A 20,244-nucleotide genomic window follows, 5' to 3' on the forward strand; every position below is an offset into this window, starting at 1 on the left:
AATTGTAAAGCGAGCAGAAGCCACTTGGCTTCCCCTCTCTCTTTCTCTCCCTCTCTCCATCTTTCTCTCTCTCTCTCTCAACTATTTAGCCTTACCGATGGACTATGGAGCTGAGAACAGTTTGGGGAACTGTTACCTGGAAATAGAATGCACCGCTGCTCTTGGGCCTCACCTCTAAAACGCTGGCTAAAAAATTGATCCAAAGGAGTAGGAGGTAGAGATGTCCTTTCCCAGCCAATGGCAAACCGAGACCACCCCATCTCCTTGACCCCACCTACTTGCCAACTCTTAGTAATTAATTTTTAAAGCATAGTTCTCGTTTGGGCCCTGGGTTGTGTGAAGAGATTGCTAACCAGGCTAGGACTCGGAGTTCCAGAACGATTCTAGCTCAGCCCCTTAGGTGGATACTTGGAAAACCAGTGAGAACTTCAGAAGACCATCCATTTCCTAATTTTGCCCCAACAGGTTTTGATCTTAACAAGTAAAAATTTTACTAATAGTGGGTCCCTCAAAAACAACAACAAAAACTTAGGAAGATCTCGCCTGTTTTTTCTAGCCATGCGGCAGTACAAATCTTTCTTCCAAATTGTCTCTTTCTCATGGGCAAACATCCCTTGGGAAAAATGTAGAAGAAAATTAAGTTTGCGGGGGCTGTGTGCAGTATTAGACCTTTTAGTGTTCTTATTTCACTCTTTTTCTGCACCTTAATTTGGGCTTTTCAAGACTCCTATTACAATAGAGAAATAAATGGAGGCTTTGCTCAAGCCTATAACAAAAGGCTTTCTGTAGACTTATCTGCTATCTTTCTTTCACTGTTTTACAAGCCCTTAAGTGTAGAAACATCTGAGACTGAATCGGTGCGCAGCCGCTTGAACCGGAGCTTGTGAGGCATGAATGTCTGCCACGTAAACCCATTAGCTTCGACAGATTAAGAAAAGATGCTTGGGGAGAAGGCAGGGGAGCCCAGGACAAAGCCAGCTCTGCCTCTCAGCTTCACCACGATAAGGCTTTGCCAATCAGCTCCCCATTATTCACAGGCTCATTATTCAGCCTGGGCCCGGACCCAGATCGTTAACCTAATGCGAGAGGTCGCCAAACACTGGGCCACCCTTCTAGTGTTGGGCGCTGGGATAAGGAAGCTCAGAAAATGGGAAGTTTACTCTTCATCAAGGTCCCCTTTCATGAGCCCAGCCAGGGAAACAATGCTTATTCAGTTGTTAGATGACAAAGAGGTAGTGTGAGCGCAAAAGAATGTGGTTTTGAGAGCCAGCGTATGTGCAGAATCCAAATTCTAATGCAGCTGGGACAAATGTAAACTAATGTGGAAGAAAAACACTCATGTACCCAGGCGGTTGGAAACCTTGGAGAGACAGTCCGTTGCCCAGTGGTGCAGGTGGCTGGAGCTCAGTGTGTGGCCTCTGAAACACAAGCAAAAGGAGAAAAGGCCAGAAAATCACCAGTTTTAACACAAATATATAATGTAAGCATTGATTTTATTCAGCATGTGTACTGTATTTAAAATAGGGGATGGGGGTGAAAGTACCACACAGACGAGCCACTGTGTCCTCGTGATCCCAGCAAATACACTGGTGTCCCCTTTGGAAGGGGCCCCTTGAATGACCAGCCTTTCCTTAGCTCCTCCAATTTAAGAGCTGCCTCTACACCCAGGCCTGGGTTTGTTGACCTTGGCAGTGAACCTCAGATAGCTAACCTTTGGATAGCACTTTACAGTTTACAGAGCACTTTTTCATCCCCATTATCTTTTTGGCAGACTTTCTTAAATGGTAACACTTGGTTGAAATTGAATCTGAAAATACTCAGGGCTGTTAGCCTCCAAAATTACTTTCTTGGAATGTTCACAGTGGCTACTGCGGAAAGAGGGCTAGACACTGGGAGGCAGGACATTGGAGGTTCTGGCCCCAGCTTCAGGATTGACTGGATTTAACTAGATGATAATCTCAGAGGGTCATCCCGGACCAACCTCCTACATCAGTGAAGGCACTGATGAACTGCTACTTCCCAGATCTCTTCGGAGGTAAGGGACAAAGGAATTCCTTGGGAAGTCAAGATGTGTGTGTATAGGCAGGTTGAACAGTTAAAAACATCTTTCTCGCCTTTAAGCAAGCTCTGCAGATTGCTCAGTCCCACCATTAAAGGCATATGTTTGTTCATTTCCCAAGCATCTACCGAGCACCTACTAGATGCCGAGCACTGCTGGATGCTGAAAATGAGTGATATAAAATGGCATTCTCAAATAAAGCCCTGTTCATGACCTCTTAAATGTTTAATTGCTCTACTCACCAGCTCATCCCAGCTCATACTTAAACACTACTGACACCGCCGTGTTCTAACCACATTGACCAGAGGCTAAGGAGACCAGGGCATTTATCCACCAACTCCTGCCCCTACTGGTTGAGGGCTATCCCTGGGCATGTTAACTCTTCAATGTACTTCCTACCCGGAAGAGAAGAAGAGGGTAGGTCCAGGTATCAGTGTGCTGGGAACTGTTGGCAGATACCATAACTCAGGTGGGCTGAGGGGACCTGGAACAGGCATCATGGTGTTTGCTATACCCGCCTTTAACATCAGCAGGGCTCTCCTGGATGACCTTGTTTTCTTGTCTCCATACTTAAAGTGGGTGATTCTTTGCTTCCATCATTCTGTTAACAAACATACCCAGCATCTATTGCGTGTAAGACACCACGATAGACACTTTGGGCCAGGGCGGGAGGCGTGGATCACACAGTGAAACCCACCCTCCTCTTAAACAGCTCACAGGTTAGTGGGGGAAACATGTGCCTACGTGAAACTAGAATACAAGTTATACCATACTGAGTATTACTCATCCAATAAATAGTGCCTATTTTATGTCAGGTACTGCTCAAGGATTCGTGGAGGGAAAAGAAATAGATATGAATCTCTGCTCACAAGAATCTTACATCTGAGGAAGGGGACAAAAAACAAACTAAACAAATGATAGCATTTGTTAGATGGTATTGAGGACTATGGAGAGAAATAAAGCACGGAAGGATATAGTGAGTAGCGGGGTGCAGGGGTTGCGATTTTAAATAGGGAGGTCAAGGAAGACCTCACAGTTGAGCAAAGACTTGAAAAAAATAAAGTAGCCAGATGGGTATCTGAAGGAAAAGCATGTGGGCAGAGGGAAGAGCAAGAGCAAGGCCCTGAAACTTTGAACATGCTTGGAATATCCATGGAATAGCAAGGCCTGTGACCCAGATCAGAGGGAGTAAGACGGGGCGCGGTAAGAGATAAAGTCAGAAAAGTAACTGGGGTGGTATCATCTAAGGCCCCATAGGCTTTTTAAGGACAAGCTTTTACTCTGTTAATGTTTACCTGTTAGGTTCTGAGCTGAGAAGTGACATAATCTGATTTATATTTGAAGAGATCACTCTGCCTGCTGAGTTGAAAGTAGATTGTAGCGGAGCAAGGAAGGAAGCAAGACCAAGTAGTAGGCTATGGCAGTAATCTAGGTGAGGTGAGATGGTGGCTTGGGCCAGGGCACAAGGAGGTCACAATCTGGACATATTTTAAGGTGGAGCCAATAGGTTTTGGATGTGTAGAGTGAGAGAAAGCAAGGAGTCAGTTATGGCACCAAGGTTTTTGGCCTGAGCACAACAAGTGAAAAGTTGCCATTTACTGAGACAGATTGAGGAGGGAAAATCGAGGTTAGGGGGGAAGAATAGGCATTCTGTTTTGGACATATTAACTTTGAGATGCCTATTAGACATCTAAATGGGAAGGTTGATTTAGATCTACAAGTCTAGAGTTCAGGGAAGAGATCCAGGCTGGAGATAGAAATCAGGAGTCATCTGTGTGTAAGAGAGTATTTAAAGCTGAGACTGGATGAGATCACTGAAGGAGGACGTCTAGATAGAAAAAAGAAAAGTTCCAGGACTGAGCCCTGAGGCACTTCAAGATTAAGAGGTTGGGATGATGAAGAAGAATCATCAGAGGAGACTGAAAAAGAGTGGCTAGTGAAGTAGGGATAATCAGGAGGGTATTTCCAGGAGAAAGGAGAGATCATCTATGGCAGATGCTTCTGACATGTCAAGTAGAGTGAAGACTGGGACTGAGTTAGAACATGGAGGTCATGGATTACTTGCACAAGCCATTTCCATGGAGTGGGAGAGATAAACAGAATTGATCCATCCTATTGGAATCCAAAGGACGTCTGAGTTGACTTGCAGTTGCGGGCAGGAATCAGAGAGGCCCCATGGATTCCAAAATCATGGGGTTGAGTTCAGCTCAGCCTCTCTCACTAGCCCTTCCATCTGAAATCTGACAGAAGCCTAGGAATCCCTTCCAGGTATCCTGGCTGGAAGGTATGGGATGAGCCATTCGAGGATAAAGGAGGAGAGATTAACATGCTGTTACCACCACCTTTCCCTTCCCTATGGGACTCTATTCTTGTTTTGTGCTCTTAAATTTCTTTTTTTTGAAATGTTAAGTGTTTTTTAAATAACCTTTTTTCATATTACACAATTAGCATATGTTCTGTGTAGAAAAGCAGAAAAACCATAGCCCGAATTTAAAACTATTCTGAAAACTCAACCTAGAGATCAATTAACACTTCACTGTACATCTTTCCAGATGGCTTTTCTCTATACTGTTATTTAAATATAAAAAGTAGTCATGCTACACATTGTATATAGTTTTGTAACATTTTTTTAAACAATATATTTTAAACATCTTTCCATATCAAGAAATATTCTCCTACAATGCCATTTTTAATGACTACATGGTATTTCACAGTACATATGTAATATAATATATTTAAGCAGTCCCCTTTGCTGGAGATTAAGGCACCACAAATATATATTCAAAACCAAGCCCCCAAATCTCCATCCCCCAAAATCAAAGAAACAAAAAATAATAATTTTTCTAGTGTTCTCAGTTAGCAACCAGATCCTATTCAGTTTACTTTCTAAATATCTCTCAATCCATCTCCACCATCGCTACTGTAACCAATCCACCACCATCTCTTATCTGGACTGTTGCAATCACCGCCTAACAGGCCTCACCACCTCCACTTTTACCTCACTCCAACCTTTCTCCATATTAGACTCAGAATGATTTTTTTTAAGTCCAAGTCATTCCCTCCCTTGAAACTTTTCAGTGATACCCACTGGAACACCTAAAATTAAAGAAGATTAATGACACCAAGTGTTGGCAAGGATACAATGCTGGGAGAGTATAAAATGGTACAAACACTTTAGAAAACTGTTGGGCAGTTTCTTATAAGGTAAACATACATCTACGCTACGATCCAGCAATTCCAATCTTAAGGATTTACCCAAGACAGATATAAACATGTGTTCACAAAAAGACCTCTGCAAGAACATTTATAGAAGCTTTATTCACAGTAGCCACCAAAAGCAACCCAAACATCCACCAAGAGGAGATGGAGGGGCCGGCCCCGTGGCGTAGAGGTTAAGTGCACACGCTCCGCTGCTGGCAGCCCGGGTTCGGATCCCGGGCACACACCGATGCACCGCTTGTCAGGCCATGCTGTGGCGGCGTCCCATACAAAGTGGAGGAAGATGGGCACAGACGTTAGCCCAGGGCCAGTCTTCCTCAGCAAAAAGAGGAGGATCGGCATGGATGTTAGCTCAGGGCTGATCTTCCTCGCACAAAAAAAAAAAAAGAGGAGATGGAATAAACAAGCCATGGTATCCATACAACAGAATACTAGTCAGCAATAAAAAAAGGAATGACCTATGGCGATGTGATAGAAATCAAAAAGTGATAACAGGGGATGGATGGGCAGTAATTGGTTGGAAAGGGGTAGCGGGATGTTCTGTGCTAGAAACGTCCTATAGCTTGGCTTGGGTGGTTGGTACACGTATGTTTGTCAATACTCGTTGAACTAAACACCTGAAGTCTTTTTTTTAATGTTAATTATTCTTCCAAAAAATATTTATAGTCATTTCTTGGGATAAAACCAAAATCCTTAACTTGGCCTTACAAGGTGAGTCCTCGCCTCTCTCTTCAGTTTCATCTTGCACCATTCTCTCCCTTATTTTACATGTTCCAGTGCTCCTGGCCTTCTTCTGGTGTCTCAACTGTACCTAGGTCTCTCCTGCTCCAGCCTTGACACAAACTGTTCCCTGGACCTGAAACGTTAAGCTGCCTCCAAACCCATCCCTAACCTCCAACCAGCTTAACCTCCACACGATTTCATCTCAACTCATAGGTCACCCCACAGGAAGACAATCAACTAATCTTGCAAATAAGTGAATAATTTCAATTTCCTGGCCTTCCTAGATTTGCTCTGTCTCCCATTATATACTTTTCCAGCACTCACTATCTTTTTTTCATAGCACGTCTCACAAGTTTCAATTGTTCGTTTATTTGCAGGATTTGTTGATTGTCTTCCATAATAAATTGTAAATTCCGTGAAGGCAGGATTGTATCTATTTTACTAACTGCTTTATCTCCAGTACAGAGTAGGTGATTAAGAAATATCTATTGAACAAATAAATACAGTTATGAGCATCTTTGTTCATTTATAACTTTCAAGATAAATTCCTAGAAGATGGATTTTTTGGGCAAAGGGTAGGCCCATTTCAAGATTAATTGTATGAACTGCAAAAGGCCCACCAAAAAGATTGTAATTCATACCTGGTTCTTACACCTTTTGTCTACACTGAGCATTATTTATATTTACACCTCAATTTGCCATTCCTTCTTTCTTTTCTTTAATTTATTTATTCAAATATTATTTATTGAGCACCTATTACATACCATGCACCAAGCCAGATGTTCAGGTTTCAATGATGAATCAACAGTTTTCACATTTTTTGCTTACATACCCTCTATAAGAATTTTGAAAAGCTGGTACCGTGTAGCACAATTTTACGTTGACATTTAATACTTTCTATCATATTATAAAAAGTTAAAAAGGATATAATTTCCAATTTACTGTAAATTATGACATTTTAAAATATAATTATTCAAATTTAATAATGGATTCTATATACTAGCAATTTAATTACCACCATCCATTAGTTATCACTAAAATACACAATCTCTTCTTTTTGCTGAGGAAGACTGGCTCTGAGCTAACATCTATTGCCAATCCTCCTTTTTTTTTTTCCCCCAAAGCTTCAGTAGATAGTTGTATGTCATAGTTGCACATCCTTCTAGTTGCTGTATGTGGGACGCAGCCTCAGCATGGCCGGAGAAGCAGTGCGTCGGTGCGTGCCCGGGATCCAAACCCGGGCCACCAGTAGCAGAGCGCGTGCATTTAACTGCTAAGCCACGGGGCCGGCCCCACAATCTCTTCTTTAACAGACTTTTATGTCACTCTTTTTTATTCTTGAATCCATATTTCCACGTACTCTCCCAAAAAGAATTTTATCCTGATACAATATATTTTCATGTTTGGAAGTCTTTACCGTGCTTTTTAATCTTATTCTATCATACTTGTATACAACAAATTATGTTAAATAATTTCCTTTGATGATAAGGCTTTACATGTTAAAAATTATTCTGCATTAAGTGGTTATTACAATTCTTAGTTCACAACTGATCAAAACAGCATAAATATATAACCAAATCTGATATATAACTATTAAAAATAAAAAGTAAAAATTTGTCAGAAATGAATCTCTCAATGATGTCATTGTGATGGGAGTGTTATTGGCTTTTCTTCTAGTTCACTGCAAGAATGAGATAGGGTTTAGCATCAGTTGTATTCCTAGTTTTCAATTTTAAGTAAGTGCTAAGATATATCATGTGACAAAGAGTGCTAGCTGTCCACCAAAATCATACTGAATCAGAAACTCTTGGGATGGGACCAGCAGTCTATGTTTTACCAACAAGTCCTCCAGGTGATTCTGATGCATGTTCAAGTTTGAGAATCACTGCTGTACGTTATACCTGTGATTCTTTCACCTGGACTTGTATTTAATCTGATAGTTTCCAAAAGCATTCAAATATTGAAATGTTAATTTCAACATATCTTTGCCACTAAGTGTTGGCTATCTATTACTGCATAACAATATTACCACAAACTTAGTGGCTTAAAACAAAACACATTTATTTTCTTTTTATTTCTGTGGGTCAGGAGTCCAGGCATGACTTAGCTGGGTCCTCTACTTCAGGGTTTCATAGGGCTGCGATCAAGATGTCGGCTGGAACAGCAGTCTCATCTGAGACACAGCTGGGACAGGATCCACTTCTAAATTCACGTGGTTGTTGGCAGCATTCAGTTCTTTGGTTTCTGCCAGCTAGGGGCCACCCTCCGCTCCTTGCCACATTGAGGTCTTCCCAACATGTGACTTGCTTCTTCAAAGCCAACAAGAAAAAGAGTCTCGCCTAACAAAATTGATGTTATAATCTTATGTAACATAATCACATACGTCCCGTCATCTTTGCCATATTCTCTTTGTTAAAAGCAAGTTCTGGGAGCCGGCCCAGTGGTGTAGTGGTTAAGTTCGGGCACCCTGCTTCGGCAGCCTGGGGTTCACAGGTTTGGATCCCTGGAGCGGACCTACATACGGCTCATCAAGCCACGCTGTGGCAGGCGCCCCACACATAGAGTAGAGGAAGATGGGCATGGATGTTAGCCCAGAGACAATCTTCCTCAGCAAGAAGAGGAGAATTGGCAACACATGTTAGCTCAGAGCTAATCTTCCTCATCCAAAAAAAAAAAAAAAATAGCAAGTTCTAGGTCCCACCCACACTCAAAGGGAGGGGATTACACAAAGGCACAAACACCAGGAAGCAGGGGTCATCAAGGCCACCTGAGACTCTGTCTGCCACATCACTCAGTATTTTTTGTTTAAATGCCTTTGTTTTATCAAGTGATTTAATTCTAGTCTATCAAAACTTCAGAGGTTCCATTTAGATCATTCAATAATAAACACTCTGAAAAATGCTTACTAGAACATTTTTGGCTAAGCTGAGCCTCTTGGTCAAACGAATCAGCCAAAGCAGACTATGACTTACTTTCTGTCAGAAAAAGTCTGATGTCATTTTCAATTCAAATAAATGTGCTGACACAAATTTTAAGGAATAATATTAAAAACTTGGAATAATACATTTTGTAGCACAACAAAGATTACTAAAAGCAGCTGAGTCAAGATCAAACTGATGCAAATCTAATAGAATTGATCACATCCAAGTTACCAAAAAAGATGATAATAGTTGTATTCATTACTTTATAATTATCCAGTGTGATGTGTGACTAAAGTTATCAATTATTATTAATGTGACAAGAATTACTGAAGGCAAAGTACTCTTTCAGCAAATGTGTGTCCCTATGGGTATTGAACTCTGATAGACGGCTTTTGGGGATAATGCAATAAAATAATGCGTTAAAAAGGCCAAAATAGCTCCATCAATTTCATTAGACATTATGATTAAATTTCCTATGTATTTAATGAAAAAGAAAGACATTTACTGCTAAAACTAATTGGTGCAGCAGCTAGCATATAATTTTATTTTTTGTTAATAGGAACTGGAAAAACTTATTATAAGCTGAAATAAGATGCGTATTGACTATAATTGTAATGCACATTTTATAATATGATTTGACGAAACAAGTTTGAACTATTTTATTGAACAATGCACATCAAATTTGAAAACACGTGAGATTTCTATATAGTATATATTTTGTGCGCTTGGATGAAAGATACTTTATTTTGTTTGCAAATTTGTTTTTTTAATTTCAAATCTATGAAAAGCTGAAAGAATAGTATAATGAACACATATAAATGTTTCACTTAAATTCATCTATCCTCTCACCTGTCTATATATGTTTTAAGGAAAAGTGTATAAAGTGCAAGCTCCTAAGTTCAGGGGCATTCTCTGAGGCTGTTGTCCAGTAGGATGTCTCACAAGCTGGATTTGTCTGATATTTTCTCACGATTGGATTCAGGTTAAACAATCTTGGCAGGAATACTACTTAAGTGTTATTGTCTACTTCCTATCACATCACTTCAAGAAGCACATGGTGTCAGTTTGCCCCAATATTACTGATACCGAGTTTGATCACTGAAGGTTAAGGTGGTAAGGCCAGCTCTTTCAATTATCAAAGTACTTTTTCCGCTATGTAATTAACATGTAGCCCACTCCTCCACTAAATTTCACCCATTGCTTTTACCATCCTCTGATGATCTTGCCTGAATAAATAAATACACACATTGGTGGTTGTCCAATGTTGATTTTCTGATATATCTCAAAAGGTGAGTAGATCCAGAAAACTTCGCAGATAAATTTCAAAGAATAGACATCCTTAACCTGTGTTGCTTCAATTGTTAGAGAGGCTACTCCTTCCAGTTAGTGACGGCTCCTAGGGATGAGTGTTGAGGATAGCTGAAAAGAATTCCTTCTCTCCTAGGAAGCAGAGCCTGACATTGGGATTCTGCTCAAGTGATTCATTGGGAAGTGTTCTCGAGAGAGAAGTAAAGGCTGTAGGGAAGGGCAAGGAAGACAAGTTAAGCAAGAAGGCTCTAGAACACAGTTAGTGCCACTTTGAGACAAGAGGATTGGCCTTTTTTACCCCATGCCAGTCAGTAATTGGCAGAGTCTGGGGGTGGCTGGGGGTATAGACTCCCTGGTGGTAAGTGTCCTGTTCGGCCAAGAGCAATTTTCTGAAGAAGGGGTAGCTAAGAACTGTCGCAAGCCAGCATTCACAGCAACATTAAAATTCAAAACATTTTTAAACAATGAGCTAACTGTAAAAAGACATCTGAGAACCAAGTTCCTCTAGTTTATGACCCTTGGAATAGATAAATAGGTCAATGAAACAGATTAGAGGGATAAATTCACATCAGAATTTTACATATGACAAAAACATTATTTCAAATCAGTGGATTTTTTCTTTCATTTAGGGGTCTTTTGATAGCAAGTGAAAACCTCAACTCTGTGTGTGTGTGTGTGTCTATAAATAATTAGCTCACATCACTGAAAAGTCCGGAAGTAAGACATGGTTGGATCCAGAGGCTGTGATAATTTCACCAGTACCTAGTCTCTTTCCATCACACAAGGCTCTGGTTTTCATTGTGTTGGTTTCATTCTTGGGCTCACATGGTGCCTGGAAACCCAGACATACACTTTTACAGCTTCAAGTCCAACAGAAAAAGCTTAGGTCATACCCACCCCTGAACAAATGACTGTGACCAGGGAGATGATACCAAGGTTGATTTACATAGCCAGTGCTGGAGGAGGAGCTAGTGTCAGTTCCAAACAAACGATATGGACTGAGAGGTGGTTCCCCAAGGGAAATAGAGGGCCTCTTATGAAAAGGAGAGGCAAAGGATGTTGGGCAGGAGGCAAAAACAACAGATATCTCCTATGGCTGATTATTCAATAAAGATGTTTAGACATCTGATAAGCCATCTGAAAAGACCAACGTTGGGAAGAGGGGAGTGAATCTAGGCACCTACTCACTCTTTACATCAAAATAAATTCCAGATGATTTTAAAAATTTTTATGTAAAAAACAAAACCACAAAAGTACTGGAAGAAAGCGTGACAATAATTTTAAAAGCTGGGAGGTAGAGATAGCCTCTTTCATCATGACACAAAACACAGAAACCATAAAGGATAATATTGATAAAATTTGACCACATAAAACCTTAAAAGCTTTTGTACATCAAAAATAACATACTGAATGAGGTAAGGAAGATCTACAATGAAGATATAATAGTTATGAAAATCCATACACCAAGTAATATAACAACGATAATCACATAGCATAAATTATAAAAGATACAAGAAGAAATAGACACAAACACATTAGTAAAAGACTTATTCACCTCTCTCAGTTCTTGACAGGTCAAGTGGATGAACGAGTATGGATATATATATAATTATTAGTAAAGAAGTTCTGATAGATAAAATTTCAACTCTGTACCCTGAAAATAAAGAATAGATTTCCCCTCCCCTCAAGGGACCAGGAAACATTCATGAAACTTGACCAAGTATTAGGCGATAAGAAAGAATTCTCAGATCAATGTACAATAAAACCAGTAATAATAAAACCAGAGAACAAAAAGACCCTCCAACCTTCAGAAAATAAAAAGAATGTTAAAATTATGCCTTAAACATTTCTTGGGTTTAAGGGAAAATAACAACTAAAGTTGTAGTCTATCTAGAAGCAATAATAATGAAAACAACGTATCAAAACCTATGGTCTAGAGTTAAAACAGTGTTCAGAGGAAATTCTACATCTTTTTTTATACTGATAAAAAAGATAGAAGAAAAACAAATTAATTAAGTATCTGACTCCAAAATTAGAGAAAGAACAACAAAATAAACTATAGGAAAGTAGAAAGAAAGACAAAGAATAAATCAATGTGTTAGTAAACAAGAAAATAGAAATAAGAATAAATCAAGACATAATAATTAAAGGGAAAAAAATAATAAGATAGATTAAAATTTACCAATCTTAAGGGAAAAAATGCCTATAGCAGGCAGAATAATGGCCCCCCAAAGATGTCCACACTCTAATCCCTAGGACCTATGACTGTGTTACCTTACATGGATGGCAAAAGGGACTTTGCAAATGTGATTAAGGTGAAGGACCTTGAGATCAGGAGAGTATCCTGGATCATCCAGGTGGGCTCAACCTAATCATAGAGTCCTTAAAATCAGAGAACCTTTCCTGGTTGCAGTCAGAGAGAGATGTAACAATGAGTGAAGAGTCAGAGAGGTGTGTGCGAGAATTAGGCCTGCCATTGCTGACTTGACAATGGAAAGAGGAGACCATAAGCCAAGGAATGCAGGAAGCCTCTAGAAACTGGGAAAGGCAGGGAAAGAGCTTCTCTCCTAGAGCCTCCAGAAAGGAATGCAGCCCTGTCAACATCTTGATTTTAGCCTGGTGATACCCAAGTCAGACTTCTGACCTACTGAAATGTAAGATAATAAGTCACTAAATTTGTGGTAATTTGTTACAGCAGCAAAAGAATAACACAAGGAGAAAGTTCAACTTCATAACATAAGAAATAACAAGGGAGAAATCAATCTACAATTAGAGGAAATTAAAAAATCATGAGATTAATTCACTAACTCTATGAAAATGGCTTTGAAAATGTGAATAAAATGGATAAATTTCTAGGAAAATACAATTCCCTTAAAATCAATCCCAGAACAGGTAGAAAATAAAAATAGACCAATTTCCATAAAAGGAGGTGAGAAATTTATCGAAGAGCTACTTCCTCGAAAAGCAGCAAACTCAGAGAATTTCACAGGGAATTTTTACTAGACTTTGAGAGTTGATAATGCCAATGATATTTAAACTGTTCCACAGCTTATAAAAAAAGGAAACCTTGTAAATGCTTTTTGCAATGAGAATATAACATTGATTCAGATAAATAACAAAAATTGCATACACAAAATCTATAAATCAATCTATTTATAAATATGAATGCAAAAATCCTAAATAAAATGTTAACAAAAAGACTCCAGCAGCATTTAAAAAATAAACAAATAAGTAAAGCCTACGTGAGGTTTACTCTAAGAATGCATGGATGGTTCAATACTAGCAAATCTGTTAGTATAATTCATATTATAGATTTAAGAGGGAAAATAATATGATCTTTCCACAGATACTGAAAAGACATTTAGCAAAATTAAAAGAGCATGCATTTGAATCATTAATAAATGTAGAAGGAATGAAGGCATTAGAAAATCATCATTCAACAACCGTTATAATATAATTGATTCAAGCTAAGAATCATCAATGGATGCTAAAATTAGTAGGCGAAAAATTTGAGGACTAACAGAATATTTGCGTAGTCTCAGAGTATCTCCCTAAAGATACTTATTAACTGCAATGGAAAAAATAGTAACTTTACAGTCGAAAAACCTGGTTAACACCACCAAGTGATGAAAGCCAATATCACTGGTAATAGGACAAATCAACACCGTGTGCCTCTCAATATGACGCTCCGAGATAACACAGCATCACTTCTGTGGTGTTCCTGCCAAAGAAGTATGACCTTATTCTAATCATGAGGAAACATCAGAAAACTTAAACTGAGGAAGTTTGTACCAAAGAAACTGGCCTCTACTCTTTAAAAATGTCAGTGTCATGAAACACAAAGAAAAAACTGGGAAACTCTTTCAAGCAAAAAACAGCTAAAGAAACATGACGAATGAATGCAAAACATGATCTAGAACTCTCTGCCATAAAGGACATTATTGAGACAATGGGTAAATTTGAATAAAGCCTATAAATTAGAAAATATTATATTAATATTAATTTCCTGATTTTGATAATTGTACTTATATTTATAGGAAATACACACTGAAGTATTTAGGGGTAAAGGAGCATCTTCTGTGCAACATTCAGGAAAATATATATGTAAGAATAAATCAATGTGTTAGAAAACAGAAAAATAGTAGAAATAAGAATAAATCAGGACATGAATAAATTAAGAGAAAAAATAAAATACATAAATATAAACATATATTTACATGTTTATGTTAAATTAGACAGAGAGAAAGCAAATGTGGTAGAATGTAAACATTTCAGAAATCTGAGTGAAAAGTATGTGGGGATTCTTTGTACTATTTTTGTAATTTCTTAAACAGCTTTGATTGTGATGAGGAAGGAAAGCTAAGTTGGTCAAAGGTTTTGGGATTTTTGGTTTTTTTAATGAGAGAAACTTGAGCATACTGAAATATCAATGGAAAGATGCCAGGAGAGCAGAGAGGGTGAAGAATGGGGAGAGAAAGAGTGCCCAAGAATGAGAAAGAGAGCAAGAATAAAAGTGAGAGAATAAAAAGAATGAGGAGATGCTCGTGACTGTGAAAAACAATATATGTTCAAGGTAGGAAATCTGGTAAATACGGAAAGGTATATATAAGAGAATACAAATCACCCATCATATCAAGACCTAACACGAAGGCCCATTGGTAGAGGCATTTCAGGGGGAGGTAGGCCAGAGAGGGAGGCCTGGAGTACAGAGACATATAAGAGACCTCACAGGGCCTCTGGACTTGCTCCCTCGTTTCACAGATGGGGAAAGTAAGGCTTAGAGACAGAAATTACTTTCTTTAGATTATAGAGTTAGTTAAGGGCAAACATCATTTTCTAACTCCCCATCCAATGCTCTTTCCACTTTATAGGAAAGTCTCCAGTAGTTGTCAACCAGGGGAGGTACTGTTCCCTGGTAGCAGTGGCAGATGTGCGGGAGCCTTTTTGATCATCACAAGACAAGGGGCTGCTACTGCCATTTAGTAGATGGGGAGCAGAGATGTTAAACTTGCTACAGTGATCCAGAAGTCCTGCACAATGAAGATCGTACTATCCGATACATCAACTGCATCTCTATCAGGAAATCTCACAGGAGCTGTGCCTAGAAATCAGGCTTCTGGGGTCAAGGTCCAGCCGACCATTGCTGAGCCACGTGACTGGGCAAGGCACCAATCCTTCTCATTCGTCTTGAAAATGAGCATTTTACACCAGATGGGAACTCACATCCTTCAGCCTTTGACTTGCCCAGATTCTGTCATCACATTTGGTTGGCCCCTCAGAGGAGGCCAACTGGTCATGAGCTGAGGCTGCCAATCACACACAGGTGCAGGCAGAGGAAATCCTAACGCCTTTCACTTTGTAAGCTCCTTGGGCTGTGCTGGTTCACAGACTTATTAAGCTTGGCATCTGGCATCTTAGATGATAACTATGCTCTCGTTTGTAAAACTCTTTATAGTTACAAAGCATTTTCACCTGCGTTATTTTATTCAATCCTCCCATTAGCCTTGTGAAGTAGTTATTACAATTCTAATTTTATAAATGAGAGAAACTAGATTCTGAGTACAAATGACTTGCCCCAGATAACTGGGTCAGTAAGCGAAAGATGGAGCTGAGATGAAGCTCTGTCTTTTAAGGCCAAATCCAGAGCTCTTTTCATCCCTCCCCACTGCCATTGCCCTAGGAGCAAATGCCAGTCTTGGATCTGCTCCCTTTGGTCCAGGCTGGGAAATGATCTCCTGTCTTCCCCAGTCTCCTTCTCTCAGGCCATTCTTTGCACTCGGATCAGAATTAATTAAAGAGCAAGCCCAAGAGGACTACAAGCTTGCTCTCAGCTTCCTTACAAAACTGCTTGCTAACACCAACAATAGATGGCCAACTGGTTTGAAAGGTAGTGAGTTCTCTGTCACTAGGGGTGTTCAAGAAGACTTTGGATGACTATCTCACAAAAATGTGGTAGACGAGATTCTTAATTTACAAACTAAAAAGATCTCTGAGGTCCCTTCCAAATTTGAGAGCAGAGGACTCTGCTTAGGGAGACAGCACAGTTCGGAAGCTGACTGGGCAGAGGCCCAGGCTGTGGAACAGAGACAAGTCTGGAGAAGGAAAGAAAGAAAAAAAATCTGAAAGTGATTGTGAAGACTAAAGCAGATTCTTCTCTTCCAAGAAAGAGACTGGAGCCCCAACAGGGGTGGGGAGATAAACTGGGTTGATGCCTAAAGAGGAAGTGAGGGGAAATGTCAGTGTCTCTCAAATAGCCTTGCCCAGAAAATGTGACAACAAACACCCAGCCAACTTCACTGACTACAACTCAGGCAATACAGACGAGAAAGAGGAGCAGTCTCTTGAGAGAAAAGCACTTGAATTGAGTTAAAAATATATTAAATTCACAATCGAAAATGCTAAAGGCCCAGAGAATATCTTTGGACTAGACTTCTCCCATTCCCCTGAAAAAAGGTGGTGCAAGATTCTTTTAAAAACACTATCTGAATCAACATTTGGGGGTGGAGGGTGGGAAGGACTGGCCTTGAAGTAGGAAATCTAAATTTCTTCCTTTAGCCAGAGCAGCGTCTTGAATGCAATTCCAGAGGGACTTCTGGAGACTGCTGCTTTTCTTACAATGGGAACCAGGTCCAGAATGTATCTTTGCAGTCTGGCAGCCTGAAGTAATAAACGGTTTCAGGTGAAAATAGAATTCACACTTACAGTGTCCTACAGAATGCCTTTTTTTCCAAAATCCTTTAGAAATCTCGTTCGATTCCTCTTTTCAATCAAGGGTACATAGATTTTAATAAGTTTAGAAGAAATGTTTTAAAATAACTCCTTTTCTTACTCATGTAAAACATTGAGAAAATACAGATGCACCAAAAGAAGGAAGTAAACATTACATGTTTCTCCACCACTCAAAAATAAGCATTTTGGTATGTCTACTTTTCTTAAATTTTTTAAAATTTAATTTTAGTTTTTTGAATGGTTCAAAATCAAAGTGGTATTACAAAGATATTCCTTAAGAAGTGTTATCCCTACCCCATCCCCATCTCTCATGTTTCCCACCCACTCCTCCCTCTTAGGTGAACTCTTTTTGGTTGTCTGTGTATCCTTCCAGTGTTTCTTAACACAAATATAAGTACAAATATAAATTCTTATTTTACACCTTTCTTACCACAAAAGGCAGCATCCTATATATACTGCATCTAGCTTTTGCACTTGACAATATATCCTAGTTCAGATTTTTTCATGTGTTTATGCAAACATTTTAGGTTTTTACTAAAATGGGATCACACTTTTGTAATTCACTTTTTTTACTGAAGAATTTTTTATGGACATGTTTGCATATCATCAAATATTCTACAGTATGATTTTTAAAGGCTATAATGTCAGGAAAAAGCCCTGGGATACTAACGTGGCTGTTTTTTGCCTCCCCCGGGATAATCTCTGGAATAGGAAAGAAGACTCCTCTGGTCCCTGGAGTCCAGAGGCCTGTGGATGAGTTCCAGCTCAGCCGGTTACCAGCTGTGTGCATGTAGGCCAGACCAAGGCTGTGAGTGTCAGTCTCCATATTTACACCTTCTCACCCACAATAACGCCAGCCTGGCCTCCAACCCAGGACTATAGTGAGGATTAAACAAGACAATGGTCAGGAAAAGACCATTCAATGTGAGGCAACAAGGTGTTAAAATATTAATATAGCTACACCATATACACAAGCATACACCCATGTGCACACACACAGTCATGCACAAGTATTTGCATTTTAATAGACAACTCTTTTTGGTTACTGTTTTATGGCTTTTCAATAAACATTTTTTCTCAACATTTGAGCCTTCTAAAAAACATTTTTCTTGTTACAAATTTAATGTATATGCATTATAGAGAAATTTAGGAAGAGTGAATAAACAACAGGAGAAAATTGAAATAATCTATAATTTATTTGCAAAAATCCTTCCAAAATTTTCCTATGTATACATATATGTGTATATGTGTGTGTGCATATGTGTGTACACACATATGCACACACACATATATAATTTACAAAACTGAGTTCATATTATATTTTTTGCTTTCGTATTATCCTATTCCCACTCAACAATATATTATAAATATTATTCCATATTCATAAAGATAGTATTTATTGTTATTAATAGCTATACAGAGTTCTATTGTATTAACAAATATATAGCATACATTGTCTAACCAAACCACTTTTGTCGGAAACTTAAGTTCTTTTGAGATTTTTATTGTTATATATAATGCTATACTGGACATCTTCGTAGCCCAAATACCCACATACATTGAAGAAGTCAATTTAAAATGAGTGTTGCACATTTTCTTTTATTCACTCAACAACTGCTCTTGAACACATACTATTCACCATGAACTGTCTAGGTGCAAGAGTTACAAAGACAAATCTGGCACAGGAACTGTTAATCTAAGAAAGGATCCTGAAAGAATCATAATTACATTTTGGGCTCGCTGAACTCCCTAGGCTTCCTGGTGTGCCTGGCAGGCACTTTCACAACCCTAAGTCTTACTCATGCAGCAACCCTACTCCCTAATCTGAAATGACCCTTTCTCTGCTTGGCAAACTTCTACTCATCTGTCAAGACCCAATCCATATATCCCTTGCTCTGTGGAGCCTTCCTCAAATCCTCAAGAGAGGAAGTCTCTCCTGGAGAATTTTATGGCCCCAGAGCACATCACATTCCATTTGTAATTATCCATAAACCCTCCTATCATCTCTTTCTCTGCATTGTTGTTTCCTTGGAGCAGGAGATTGTTTTACTTATTATCTCCAGCTATGCCCAGCAAGATGCCTAACACGCAGAATATGTTCTCGTTGAACATTTATTGAATGAATCACTAGTCCTGTGTGCTCAGTAAAATAACAAATACAATAACTGAAGTTATATTATTGGCAAAGAAGGGCTCTTAGCAAAGGCCCATGGTCAACAACCAGTTTAAGGGAAGGTTCAGCTGTCCTGGCCCATGGGCTGAGCCAGCTTTTTCCCATGTCTGTATTTTGTCATTTTCTCTCCTCACCTTGACTATTGAAGACCTAAACTTCATTCCTAAGTGTCTTGGCTCCCTTAGCAGCCAAGGGGCACCAGGGGCTTACCAAGGACTAAAACTTTGATAACTAGGGGGACTTTTTAAAAGAAAAATATACAAAATCATGAATATATTATTAGGCATAAGAATAATATTTATTTCAACCAAAAAAAGAAATCACAACAAATTACAAATTTTACAAGTTGACCAACACCACACAATCCCTAACTGCCTGACACATTTCTCTAATACTTTTTAAATTTTTCAATTATTCTGAGAAAAATATATGTTAATCTGAAATTAAGGAGTACACAAGAACAATTCAAATACGTTTTTAAGTGACTACAATCTGGGGCAGGATATATGCATGATGAGCCTGTTGTGGTGCCAGAAAGGAAGGAAGTGCTAAAAAAAACTAATGGTCGTATGATAGAGGGACACAGGAGCTAACTGAAAGAGTGCCCAATGGTCAAAGCTGGAACAACTTGAGCAACACAATAGATAAAGTGTTGGATTATAACCCAAAGTATAAAATAAATATCTAGAGTCCATACTGATATAAATAAATGATTGAATAAATAGAAAGAAGAAAGAAAGAAAGAGAGAAAGAGAGAGAGAGAGGGAGGAAGGGAGGGCGGGCGGAAGGAAGAAGGAAGGAAGGAAGGAATCTCCCAAGTAGAAGAATTCCAAATAATTTTTGCAGATACTGCCACCTCAAGCAGGGTTACATAACTCCCCCTCCCTTAAGTGTGGGCTGCACAGAAGGATTTCTTTCCAAACAACACAGTAGGGAAAGGGCAGGGATGGGAAGAGCAACTGTACAGTGGAGAAACCTGACAAACACCACCTCAGCCAGGTGACTAAGGTCAACATCAACAGTGATAAGTCATGTTGAGAGTATGTACCGGGCCGGCCCCGTGGTTTAGCGGTTAAGTGCGCGCGCTCTGCTACTGGCGGCCCAGGTTCGGA

The sequence above is a fragment of the Diceros bicornis genome, chromosome 15, assembly GCF_020826845.1.
Source record: "Diceros bicornis minor isolate mBicDic1 chromosome 15, mDicBic1.mat.cur, whole genome shotgun sequence".
NCBI classification, from domain to species: Eukaryota; Metazoa; Chordata; class Mammalia; order Perissodactyla; family Rhinocerotidae; genus Diceros; species Diceros bicornis.